At 39.6% G+C, this 13,508-nt stretch overlaps 1 protein-coding gene across 1 annotated transcript in view; it reads left to right on the forward strand.

Moving 5' to 3' along the window:
• Positions 1 to 307: 307 nt before the first annotated feature.
• The window catches only part of SV2C (synaptic vesicle glycoprotein 2C), a 124,881-nt gene continuing 111,680 nt past the window's right edge, over positions 308 to 13,508 (forward strand). Inside the window, exon 1 of the mRNA XM_075079238.1 lies at positions 308 to 567. The gene's annotated coding sequence lies outside the window, so the exon portion shown is untranslated. The remainder of the gene's footprint in view (positions 568 to 13,508) is intronic.

Here is a 13,508-nt window from a genome sequence, read left to right on the forward strand (position 1 = left end):
CAGTGGTCTTTGGGTGGCCATAGGGCCTGTTGCTACCCTTCCTGAAACAAGCTATTTCATACTCTTTTGCCTACTGCCACCTCTCAGAGAGCACTGCCTTCTGAAATAAAGTGTGTGCGTGGGTGTCACTATTTTTCCCCTTCTACCAGGAAAAAGGAGCTTGTTTATTTTGCAGAGGCTTCCCAGCCTTGCCCGAGGAGGGGAGGGGGGCTGTCCGTGCCTCCCCCTCGCCGGCTCTGGCCGCTGCCGGCGGCGGGGATCGCCCTCCCCACACTCCCACGCCTTCAATTACTGCCGGCGCGGCCGCCCCCCGCGCTGCGCCTCCGCGCCTCGCCCGCCCGCTCCCCCTCTCTCTCCCGGCACTGCAGCACAGGCTCCACCGCAACGCGAAGCCCACACAGCCACTCCGGTCCGCCCCTCCTCTGGTCCGTCACGCTTGGCGGCTCCCCGGGGAGGCTCCTCTCTCCCTCCCGCAGCCTCACGCCGGGAGCGGGCGGCAGCGGAGCCGAGGGACCCGGGGTCGCCCCGCAGCCCGGCCGCCGCGCCTCTCCGCCGCCTGCCCCGCCGGTAAGTGATGCTCCGGGCTGCCAGGCGGCCCCTGCCGTTCCTGGGCAACTTTCCGCCCCAGCTTTGCTTTCTGTTGTTTGGGTTTGGTTTTTTTTTCGTTTGTTTGTTTGTTTTGCATGCTTGCGGCGGCAAAGGACTTCAACTTTTCCACGGGACTGATCGGGGGTTTGCTCGCCGGGGAGGGGGGAGAGCTGTCTTCGGGGCAGGTTCATACGTTACAGGGAGCGCGGGGTTCCCTCGCATCCCGGCGGTGAGCGGGAGCAGTCTTTGCTCGATTGCTGGTCACTCCAGCCCTATCCAGAGCTCACTCGCTGTTCTGCACAGACGGAGCAGGTTGCACAGATCCGAGGCGGTGTGAGCGTCTAATCTCTGCTTTTGAAGCTGACTGGCATATTAAGGCTAGCAGAACTTTTGCTCGCTAGGGGAGCAAAAACCAGGGGGCTTGAGGTTCGCAGGCTCCAGATGTTTGAAGAAAACAAGCTTGCAGATCTCCTAGCGGTAAGGTTGGTGAGGAAAACCAAAGATGCAGGAAGGGTGTCGATATTCCAGCTCCTTAGGGAACCGACACTTTCTAAGACGTGTTTAGAAGGGAACAGAAAAAAAAAAAAAAAGAAAGAAAAATAAAGAAAATAATCAGTGTAAGTGCTTTTGAAAACTATGTTGCTTTTCTCACTGTAGGTTGCCTCCCAGGATCGTAACTCACTTTGACTATGTTGGGAGAATAGTTCAGCATTCATGAGCCATAAGGGGGAGGGGGGGACTCCCTTCCTTACAGTTTCAGGAAAGGACTCAGTCAAAACACACTAAGTTACTGCTTTCCTGGTGCTTTGGGGATTAAATCCCAAGATGCCTCCGGCTGTATATGGGGAAGAGAGAAGAGTGGGGAAATCAATGTTCAAGTCCTAGGGTTAGGAAGAGCCACAAGATGCTGAGGTTTTCTGAGGCAACCCCCATCTAATTTAAAGAGGATTGCAAGGCAGAAGAGCCTAAGGGTTGCAAAGAGGCAGAGGAGCTAGTCTGGCAGTCCTGAGTGGAGGAAGGACACCCTAGGGACCTGACGGCCAGTGACACGAGGTAATTGAGCATGGAGATCACTGATGAGTCTTGGGAGCCTAATCCTGCAAAGTACTGTGGGTGCAGTGCGAGTGGGGGGCGAGGGTGGGAGCTGAGTCATGCTGGCTGGGGCGGCCACGGCACATCTGTACAGAAAGGGGGGGGGCCGAGGAGAGAAGGAAGAGATGAGGAAGAAGCATGTAAAGATAGGCGGGGAGGAGGGATATCGTCTCATCGAAAGATGCTGAGATCATCCAGAGGCTTCTCCGTGATTGATAGTATCCTGCTCTCCTTCCCGTAAAGGGTTAGGAGGCTGATGAGTGTATCTCTGATGGAGGGGGGTGCGGATTGCAGAGGTTAGTACCACACAAGGGAAACCTACTCAGACAAACACAATTGGTACTGCTGGTACTTGGGCTGCATTGCACTGCAGTGCAGGGAGCTCACAGCAACTTCTGCCTTAGGAGAGAGAGGAAGATGCTGAATTGATCTGTAGAGGTGGCATAAACTATGCCAAAAATTACTGCTTTGTGAGGCAATTGCAGATAGAACTGGAAGTAGAGCTGTAGAGAGATTTTGGAAGGAACTTTGTGATGAATTTACAATTAACCACAAAGAATTTTAGGATAGAAAAGCAACACCCAAAACAAATAAAGTTCTTAAATTAGAATAATTATAAATGATATGTAATTTGAAGTGGTTTTCCTCCAATTTCCCTATGGGAAAGACTCCTGTTTTAACTATGTCGTATGCCCTCCTGAATTATTGAAGTTTCACAGTGGATTTTCTTTCCATGGATTGAGGCCCCTGTGGGAATGAAAACTACCATTGCGCTGTTTTGTGCAATATTCATAGTCTTCCCTGTAATTAAACATTTATTCGGCATTTTCATAGAGAACTAGGCACTGTGGTAAACTAGAGACCCCATTCTTTCCCTCTCACCTAGCCATTTTCTGCAATTTTACTGAATGATAACACACATTAAAACTTACTTTTTGGTCTTTTTTTTTTTTTTAATCTGCTTCCATAATGTGAGAGTGAAAAGCATTGCTTTTCTGTATTCCAAAGAAACGCAGAATTCACTAATATGTAGTCACAGTAACTTCTAAGTAGGCTTTTATTTGTATTTGGAGGAAAGCTTTGCGTAGGCCAAATATTGAGAAAAAAAGGCAGTCTGTCAGTTAAAATTATTGACACACATTGAGTCTCCAAATGATACTTGAAGAAAAAGAAGAAACAATAATGTAATGCCTTTATTTCTGAAGCTGTATTCCTACTGCTTGTTCAATAACGACGACCCTGAATATCAGTGGTACAGACTAGACATAGACTTCCTCTGATGGCAACTTGATGTAAAATCACATGTCATTGCATTCTGGAAAGATACATTTGTATTTGTCCAAATAAGATCAAACCAAGTGTTTTCTGGTTATATATTTGAGAAATCCAATTAATTTTTAATAATAGTAAAGCAGAAGTGTTAGGTTTTTTCTCAGTTCTGGGTGACATGCAAGAAAGGTGTTTGCAACAAAGGAAAATCACATGAAGCATTCAATTACGTTTGCAAAACATGGCGTTACCTCAGGTGACAGTGTGAAACCTATAATTGAGTTTATATGCACCTGAGTGTATAAGCTTGTATAAGTTGCTCGCAGTAAGGGCAGATTTCAAATTAATTTTTTTTAATTACGTGTTCCAAAGCACAGAGGACAAATGTTTATCCACAGTGGTCCTCATTGTCCCATTAAAATCAGTGTAAATTGTATTGTAGAATTCAGTGGGAACCAGAATGAATCCAGCTATATAATTATCTAGGGATTTTGTATGAAAATAGTATTAATGAAGGTATTTCACATTCTCAGTCATATAGAAGTACAGGCAGATCACTTGGGCTGTATGTTGCTGTGAATCTTTGCAACCCATATGCATCACAGGATGCATATCAATGCTTGTTTAAACAAAAGCTCATCAATTAGATTAAATGTGTTTGCAAACCTGTGATAGGGAACCCGCAGCTGCTGCCACTGCCTCGTATTATGTAGTGCATAACATTTTCCTCTTAAAACAGAACAAAGTCCTTTTAAAAATGATTCAGAGGACTGGATTTAGAGCTGGTCTTCTTTTAAGTGTTTGTAAGCAGTAAAATGGAAAAATTAATTGAAAGTATGCTCAAGGTATTGACACTAGGAAGAAAAAGGTAGTTAATTTTTTCTTTTCAATTAGCAAACTCTCTCAGTTTTAAGTTAAAGGCAATATGTTCTTGAGTAACTATGTTACAAAACGTTGTGGACCTTTTTTTCCATAAAACACTGGTTCATAACCTCACAGGCTTTTAATTTATCTTTGATTTTTGTGTATTGCTTTGTGGTTCTTCTAGAGACATTGTAAATATGCAGAGCACCTATTCTTCTGTAAATATATACGTTGCTGATCTGTGATATGGTAGTCAGGTTTGGTTCCAAATTACCATTTTTATGTCAGTGAGAGATAAATACCTGCGCATTTAATATAATCAAATGCAAATTTCTTTAGCATGATTATTATTGAAGCTATTGCCCTCTTATTAAAAAACCAAACAGAGGGGGTAAAGCAATGCCGAGCACGTCCTTTCCTTCTCTGTTGCTCAAAATCTCAGTTATTTTCCCACCCAGAGAGGCTAATAAAAGTTTAAATGTTGCAGACACAACAATGAAATTGCATAAAGTATAATACAGTGTAATACAATTAAGATATTGTAATGTCCTTTCATAGGTAAGAATTCAACGTCCTGAATTCTTACCTATGTCTGCATTTCTGCTGACCAGCAGCTGACAGTAAGACTTGTCATGCATCAACAAAACATCAAAGACTTTCATGATTACGTGGGCATTCCATCCAAATATTTCTAATTCAAGTAAAAATGTATCATATTTAAAATATGAATGACATCTACTACATAATGTAGCTATTTCAGCACGGTAGGCACATAGCTTTATATTGATCTGAGACTCATGAAAAATATGGTGTTGCTGCAGCTTCGTGTCTCCTTGCCAGCAGCAAGATTTTTTTTAAGATAAAGCAGCATCCTTGTAGCTGGCTCTCTCCTTCTCAGCAGGTTGTTTTTGTGGTCATGGCTGTGTGAGTCCAGTTACTTGCTTTGTTTTAGGATGGTAGTCTGTGTCTCACAAGCACATCTACATTTTTGACTGAAAATCCATGTTACAATGAATATGGTTGGAAGCGGCATTAAAACATCCTGCAGGATTTTTTTCCCTTTAATTATCATATGAGTTTTTGTATAGGGAAAAGCTTTGTGAAATACATTATGGAAGCTATTTAGAAATATAGGTAACCATGGAACTGAGAGGTGACTTTGCTCATAGCATCTCATAGGACCTCTGGGTCTTTAAGTGGCACCATTTTCATGCCGTATAGCACTGGAAGATAAACTTCCTTTTCTGTAAGAGTACACAGTGCTAATCCCAAGAAGCTCTTTTTGCAAACTGTATTCCACCCTTTCTCTGCTGCTCCCCTGCCCTGACCATGGCAGATTTTGCTTTTATCTGGGAATCCCAGCCATTGCCATAGCCTTACAAATTAAGCGGTCCTCTGAACTGCTCCGAAAGCTCCTTGGAGCAGCTCTTCCAGCTGGAAATCACTGCTTTCTAACATGTTGCTTTTTGTTGTTTCTCTTTTATCTGTGCGGATTCTTGAAATCCTGCTTCTCAGACTGCTAATGGTATGTCTCACATCCATGCTGTCCATAAAAATGTGACAAAATACATATTCCTTTTCATTAAAAGGAATACACTTGAAAAATTCATCACAAAATATATCCAAGCACCAGAAAATAAAGGTAAGATCAACAGAGTATTTTTCCATTTCCTGAGCGTGTTGTAAGCTCTCTGAAGCACACCCTTGATAGCTTTCTTGTACAGATACGAAGGCACCAGATATTATTTGCCATTTTCCTTTTTAACTCTCAAGCTAGGAAAGTGAATTGTTTGGCACAGACTATGGAAGATCCTATAGTGATGGCTTGTTAGGGCATTTTGAGAGGATTTATGGATCTGTGAATGATTGGGGTGTGTCTTTGTAAACAAGGCTGAAAGGAAAGGTAAGACCAAGTGTTACCATGGTCTCGTATGAGTATAGAAAATGCGCGTTCTTGATTTTACAGAGCAAAGTTCTCAGTTTTTACTAAGCTGCATTCAAACTGGTTTTCATCAACAAGTTAAAAGAAGCAAAATCAAAATGCAGTAGGTGAAGATACCAAATGTTAATATTTTACATGTTTTGGCCTTCTACTTTTCATATTGGCACATAGCTGTGGAGTTTATGGTGGCTTTTGCTTTCGGACAGTATTTTTCTTGGTGTCTAGACATCACCTCTCCTAAGCAGGACTCAGTGCTGCCTCTCTTCATGGTTAGCTGGTGCACAGACTGCCAATGACAAAGGATTCACTTGTCCTTTTAACATTCTTTCTCAGCTTGTGAGCAGCACTTCTCAGCTTTGTTAAACAAATCAAGTCCTGACAATAGGGAGAGTATAGGAGAAAAATGCACTTAGCGATGTAGAACATAGAACTAACAAACTCATAACTGTGACTGGAAGTCTTGTAAGGGTGATCTGTTCAGAAAAAAAAAAAAGAGTATTAAGGCTTGTGGGAGTCTCTGCGATGCAGATGGAGTCTATCGTTCCCTCAGTATGCCATCTCATCGCTGACTGCAGTGTACTGTAGACATAATGAAGCTGTTTAAAGTGGCTAGTTTCTATTGCAGTCTAGTACACCAGTATGATGCTCTGAACGAACTACAGACATGCTTAACGTTATCCTACAATGTGGACTGTGATGCAGATAGATTGCCCTCCATTCAAAGCTAACTAGTTTAAAACTTGCAAAAAAGTTTCTGCGCAGCACTACTGCAATGCCAAACAACAATGGAATAATTTGCATTTGAAGGGACTCCTTGAAGTCATTTCATCTAGTCCCCTTCTAAAAGCAGGGCCAACTCTTAGAGTTAAATTGGATTGCTCAGGGCCTTGCCCAGTCAAAATTTGAATATCTCCAGGGGTGAAGACCCCAAAGGTTCTCTGTGTAACCATTCCCTTGCTTCAGTGGCCTCATCATGAAGAATTTCTTTGTGTTGGTAAAGGGGGCAAAATTCAACATACTAATCTAGATGTAGCTTCACAAGCACAGGGGAATAATTACTGCAGGTAAAACACTTGCTGTTGTATCCCAGGATGTGGTTATCCTCATTACCACAGGGTACACTGTGGTGTATAGCAGCACAAGTTAAAATGGAGTTCCTTTGCCATGATAATGGCATTGGTCCAGAGGCCGTGATTTTTGTTTTAGAAAACGTTTCTCATTATGTCTTAGAAAGATGTTACTGTGCATGATTTTTGAAGTGTGATGATCCATGTAAAATATTTTGAAACAGGGCTGTCTATAAACGGCATGAAGATAAGTGTCCTACTGAGCTATCAAGTATTATGCCAGGGCTCAAATGTCAGCTAACAGAGATGTCCTCCACAGGTGGCTTCACCTCAGTTGTGAGAGGAGGTACACCACAGATTATTACAGATCTACATACATACATATATTCACTAGTTTAGGTCCCAGTACACCCCACTGATACTCAAATGAGGTGGATGGAATTGCATTTGATGGGAATTTGGCTCAGAATCTGTCAGTCTAGAGGTTTTGTTGGAGAAAAGTCATTGATATTTTTTCTCTGATATTTTCTCTTTTATTTTAACTAGTCTTAACGACATTTATAAATAAACAAGCATTTGATGAGAAAATGTGTACCTTCTAAGATTCCAAGTATCCGGAGATATCTAAAATTTGTATTTGAATAGAACCTACGTGTGTAGCCTTGGCAGATATTGTCATGTTCATTAGCATGGAAAAATTCAGATGGATGTGTCTGTCAATACTGTAAGTAAAAAAATCACATCTTCTTTGTGGGTGTATACCTACCTTATAAAACCTTATAAAGGCTATAAAGGCATACCTTCAGCTTTATAGAGAAAAAACTGTATTTTCTATATGTACCTTTTAATCCTTTTGTAGTTGTTTATGATGCCTGGAAGGACTAAAGTTGAAAATGACCAAAGGAAAAATTACTTTTAAAGGAATTAAAAGCCTTTTCCCATGTATTTTATGCAGTGTACACTATTTCATATCTAGCTGCTCTCACAGATTTCCCCACATATGTTGTAACTTAGAAGGGTTGTGCACTCACATGGATCTGAAGTAAAAACAGGAGAGAGGAGACCATGAAAAACCAAAGCTATGCATGTTGTGGTAGTAATGTCACAAAAACTGGTAAAAAAATCAGTGGTATATCTGCAATCACTTTCAAACACTTTTTAAAAAAGAGTGTTGTTTTAGTTGATGGCATCCCTTTAGTTCCATTTGTCATCATGGTCTCATCTAGCCTCATTACAATTTATGAAGTGTTGCTCCTATCAGTTGCATATTTTGATTGACTATTTACACGTTAAATTCAGAGCAAAGCTTTTCCATATAGTGTTACATCTATACGGAATGAGTAGTCAGAGGAATAAATGTTTTTCAGTATTCCAGTTTTCAGATGTTAGTATACACAATGTGAATGAGGAATGTTATTTGGTTTTGTAAATGTACAAACGTACTTACTGTGTAAAGAACAGAAAAATATCAAATCACACTCTGACTGATACACATCTCCTGTAAGTGTACAGCATTCAGATTTCTAAATAAGTTTAGGTCACTACATTTGCCTGTTGAGGGGCTAGTCCCTGTAGGCAACAGCAAGTGTACGCTTGAAGTGCACTCTTTGGTGTTCTAAACTATCAAATAGATTCTTAAGTTTATTATATTGCTTAGTGCTTTCCAAGTTGAGTAGGCCAAGACTGATGCAGCAAAAATTCAACCCACTTATTCGGAAAACCAGAAAAGCCTTGTATGTTAGTCTCTGAAATTTTTTTTGGTTCATGTAGCTGGAATGCTAATTCCTTTCCAGTCGGCTTCTTGTCTTCAAATGAAGTCCTGAAAAGAAAAAAAGAAATAACTTAGACATGGAGAAATAAGGATACTTTTCCTAGAAAACACAAAAAGGTGAATAAGTGTTCAATGCCATGTAGGAACATCTAGCAGTTGTCTGCTAAAATGAATTCAATTTTGTCTGCTTTTTGTTTCTTCAAATAAAATTCCATGTTCATTTCATATCTGAACATGGGAGATTCCAAGCACTTATTCATTGTAAATCTCTTAAAGGTTTCGCTTAGTATGTGGTGCTAAGGATCTGAGCCATCTTCTACTCCATAGACGCACTCCTTAAACAGAATTTCTAAACAGCACTTCTAAACAGAAGCATTCAGGCCCATATTTATGACCATAAGTATCATGGCCTGACTTTCAGAGGCCGTGGAAATTCTGGAAATTCTGTCACTGGAAGACATATTCTAGTTGAATGCAGTAGATACCTGTATTAAAAAAAATTATTATCAATCCTTGTATACCTTGAACAACCAAACAATAGCAAGCTCCCAGACCATTAACAGATAATGCTTTCAGGGTGGTTCTGTGTATTTGGTCAGAAAAACTACAAGGCAGAGGAAGAAAAATCCACTTACGAATTGTGCAAACTCATTTTAGCAAATGGATGTTTAGAAAATGGGTGTTAATTGGCTAAAATGAGTTCTTGTCAAAGACCATAATTTATTGGGTCCTATACGGCACAAAGCAAAACCTGCTCCTACCTTAAGAACCTCAACAGCTAAAATCAAAATGAACAAAACAAACATCTCATATAGTATTTGCTGGAGTTATGGCTTGGCTCTCCACTGTCTGTCCATGATCATGTCTGTCCATGGAGAATGTAGCCTTCAAGATGTGGCACTACTCATTAGTCTAGAAGCAACTGTAATGCTTTGGTACTGGACACCTTACCTCCTCAAGGCAGTTTTATCTGGAATGCTGCTTGTTTTGGACTAGCTTCCTTTGTAGAAATAAAGAGACTACTGGAAATTCTCTTTCAGTTCATGTTTGTTAAATGGTTAAAACAATGATCTTCTTTACTGTTATAAAATAGCATTACAGTTTTGATTACAAAACTGGAACAACCAATAAAAGCAAAGCACTAAAAATACTGAGAATTTATCTGAGACATCTTTAGACTGAAGTTACTAAGGACCAGCTCAAGAGTAACCCATTCAGTGTGCTTTCTTCTACTGTATCAAAGACATTCTTTGGCTTATCAATCACTTTAGAAAATATTGGTGTACTTTGATTTGTGAAAATTCAGTAAATATTTCTCAAATACCTTTGTGAGATTGAAATTCATAAAACGTTTGAGTAATGCTTATTTCTCATATCTGGCTCACCCTCATGCCTAGGAAGATGACTGATTTACATCCTGTGTGGTGTTTGCTCTCCCACATAGAATGACAAACTTTCTTTGACTTCATAATAACTTAAAAATATTAAGTATCATCTTCCTTCTCAATTTTAGAGTTTCAGCTTCATTCCAGCTAGTTTCATGGCAGAAAACTACCAAAAGTCCCAGAATTAATTTCAAATATTTTTTTTTTTCAGTATTGAGTGAGTGTTCATCATTCATGTGGTCTTGGAGAACAATATAGAAGATTCCTTGCTATGACCAGCTATATAAAATGATTAAGTAGAATGACACTCTGCTGCCGTTCTACTTAATCATTTAGTAGATGGGGAAACTGTTTTTCCGGGAAAATTGGGTGTCGCTGAGAAGAACAAATTTTCACTTCAAAAATTGCTTGCTAATTTCTATATTATAGTAACAAATGGGAATTTGTTTTTCTTGTCATGTAAACTGCTCCATAGTCCAGAGGAAGAAAAAATCTATTTTCCAGTATTTGGGAAACTATTGCAAATCAACTTCTTTCAACCTTTTTGTGGTATGACTGTTCTCCAAAGTAAATATTTCTTGTAGATATCACCAAAGAGTAATTTTGTTGTGTATATATGCTGAAATATATAAACTCACGGGTGTGACCTGAACCATCCCACTTGGTGTTTTAAGGGTCGTGTGTTATTCTGGTAGGGATAGAAGGAAAATGTTTGCTAAATGTTCTAGGCCTCGCTAGTACTTGGTCCATGTGCAGTCTTTCAGAATAGAACAACGACAGTCTCTACCCAGTGAAGAAGGACACAGACAGTCTAACAGATGATTGGGGTACACAGTGCATAAGGAGAGGGTGTGGGTTTGCTCAGCTGGGAAGAGAAGGCCAAAGGAAGGTGGAGGGATCTAATTGCTGTCTTTTATCATCTGATGAGTGATTAGACAGGAGATGGAGTCAGGAAAGGGAATGGAAATTTGAACAAGATAGAAAGAAGGGATTCTTCATTGTGTGGGTGATGAAGTACTAGAGTAGGTACACAGGAATGTTGTGGCATCTCTGTCCTTGGAGATGCTCAAAACTTGCCTAGACATGGCCCTGGGCAACTCGCCTTTCAGCAGGAGACTGGAGTAGAAGACCCCCAGAAATCCCTTCACACCTTCATTATTCTAAATTCTACTGATATGAGGGACTACTGGTATAAAGAACATCTACTACTGAATGTTTATAAATCATAGAATTCAGTCTTCCTCTCCTGTGAGCCCTTCTACTCATGTTAGTATAGTATCTGGTCACGATCAGGGCCTCTTTTTACAATTGCTTACAAATTCAGAAGTTGTACACATAAGAGTGAAGAATTTACCATCTGAGAGGGAATTTGATTACTAACAGCAAAATACTTCATCCTGTTAAACTGCATTCTATAAAATCTCTCTTATTTGGCTAGAAATTCTTGTACTGGCACAGACTGAGAGGTAAAATCAAGCTAATTACCCTAATGAAAAAATTGGTTTAGCTGATAAATGAGGTTATTTGTTCTATTTTTAAAAGGCCAAATTGTAGAACTGCTGAATCATTTAGTTAGTTATTTATGGGGATGCAGTAGGTCATAGTGTCAGCTCATAGCTGGCCATAATTTGACTTTCCAACCACTTTTCTCTTCCTAGGGAATTGTTCTTTGGAGTACACAGAAAGGATCTGAGTAAAAGTTACTGCACTTCATAGTTAAATACAGTTATTCTACGGCTGAAATAATACGTTGAATAAGTCTCACATGGGATCAGAAAACATAGAGGCTGTAGGGCATTTTTTACCAGTCTAAGCTGTTTTGTGCTAGTACTTGCTCTGAGATACAAAGTTTGCCTGCAGTATCCAAGTTCAGATCTGACAGGCAGAGTTAATTCTTCTCTTTTCATGGGAATGCGTAAGGGTTTTTGTATGCTGGGCTGCTGAGTTTTTGCTGACTTGTAGGGGCCCAAGAGCTTTGGCATATTTTCCTTGAGATTTTCTCATATGATTTATCTTAGAAATAATGCAGTCAAATGCACTATTTCATTTTCACCAATATTCCCTCTTACTAGCTCTATGGCCAGTGTTGTACAGAATTAGATTGTGAGAATTCAAAACACAGAAATGTCATTCCTAAAAAATGTCTAGTGGAGATTGTTCCCCCCACATTGCCCCCTCCATGCTGGGCGACTTATAGGAGTGCTTTCCTGTAGTCTGTGCACTTAGCTCCTATCCCAGAGGAGGGTAGAGGAATACATTACTGTTCTTATAAATATTTTTATATAGATATATATAATCTAACTTATTGCAATAGGGTTGTTTATATGAATTATTTTACTCAAGGGCATAAATTCTTGCAGAATAAGACCACTTGGCTGATAAAGTGGAAATCTTGTTACAAATAAGCATTTGTTGACAGTGTAGGTCCCTGCCAGGAGACAGGTAGGAAATGGAACTGAATTACCGATAAAAACTTTTTCAGTCAAATGCTGATGATTCTTTATTAAATGTGTAATGTGCTTTTGGGTCCATTTTATTTCTGGTTATTAGGTAAAAATGATTTTTTTCCTAGTTGAGAGAAATTGTTTCACATTGTACCTTTTATACATGAAGTAAATGGAAGCTGCTATGTACGTCTGTATTTCAATATCTGGTAACAGGAGCGAAACACAGATTCCAATACACTGCCAGCCTCCACTCCTGTGACTGGGAAGACTAATTTCTAAGAGCAGAAGTATTCTGCCAGGAATTTTCCTTGAACTATGACTTTTGTTAAAATATTAACTTAAATCTTATTTAATATTTTAAACCAGTGGAAGTAATAATTCTGTGATGCCTTTGGTCTTTAATATTTTACTAATGTGCATTTTTAATTAGGAAGCTATTTTAATTCAATAAAACTTTTTGAGAAAGTGTATGGCATGACTGAAATGGAGTTGATACAAAGGGAACTGTTGCTGTACTTCACAGGGCTCTGTAAACATGTAGAGGTTTTAAAAAAGATCCAATTAAGTGTTAAAAATACAGTTAAGAAAACCTGTTACCTGCTTGTTTAACAGTGCTATAAAAATATAGAATGCAAGGGCTACTTGCATGTGAACTCTACCACTAAAAGCTGTGGAGGAGTCAGGAGAGGAAGAGCACATGCAGTGGACAGAGAAGATCTGCTGATTCAAATTCCTGTGAAATTTTGGATTAAATTAAAAACTGCCTTTCCTTAATGTCCCTTGCTCTAGGGGCGCAAACACTGAACATTGCACCAGCTATACACGCTGCAAAAGTATTTCCAATGAAAGCTGATACATACATTGAAGGAACTAGGAACTTAATCAATGTGTTGTATAGCCTGAGGCCACCACAATGTGACGTTTTTAAAAAGCTAATTGTAAGCTATAAGCGAGAGCTAACTGGCTGATGAAGCAATAATTTCTTTATTTAGATTCTTTTTTAGAATCTAATTTAGAGGCTCTAAATTCTTTAAATTCTCTAAAGAATTTAGAATCTCTAAAATTGCTTTGCTTGTTAAATTT

Source organism: Phalacrocorax aristotelis, chromosome Z (assembly GCF_949628215.1).
Source record: "Phalacrocorax aristotelis chromosome Z, bGulAri2.1, whole genome shotgun sequence".
In the NCBI taxonomy this organism is placed as follows: Eukaryota; Metazoa; Chordata; class Aves; order Suliformes; family Phalacrocoracidae; genus Phalacrocorax; species Phalacrocorax aristotelis.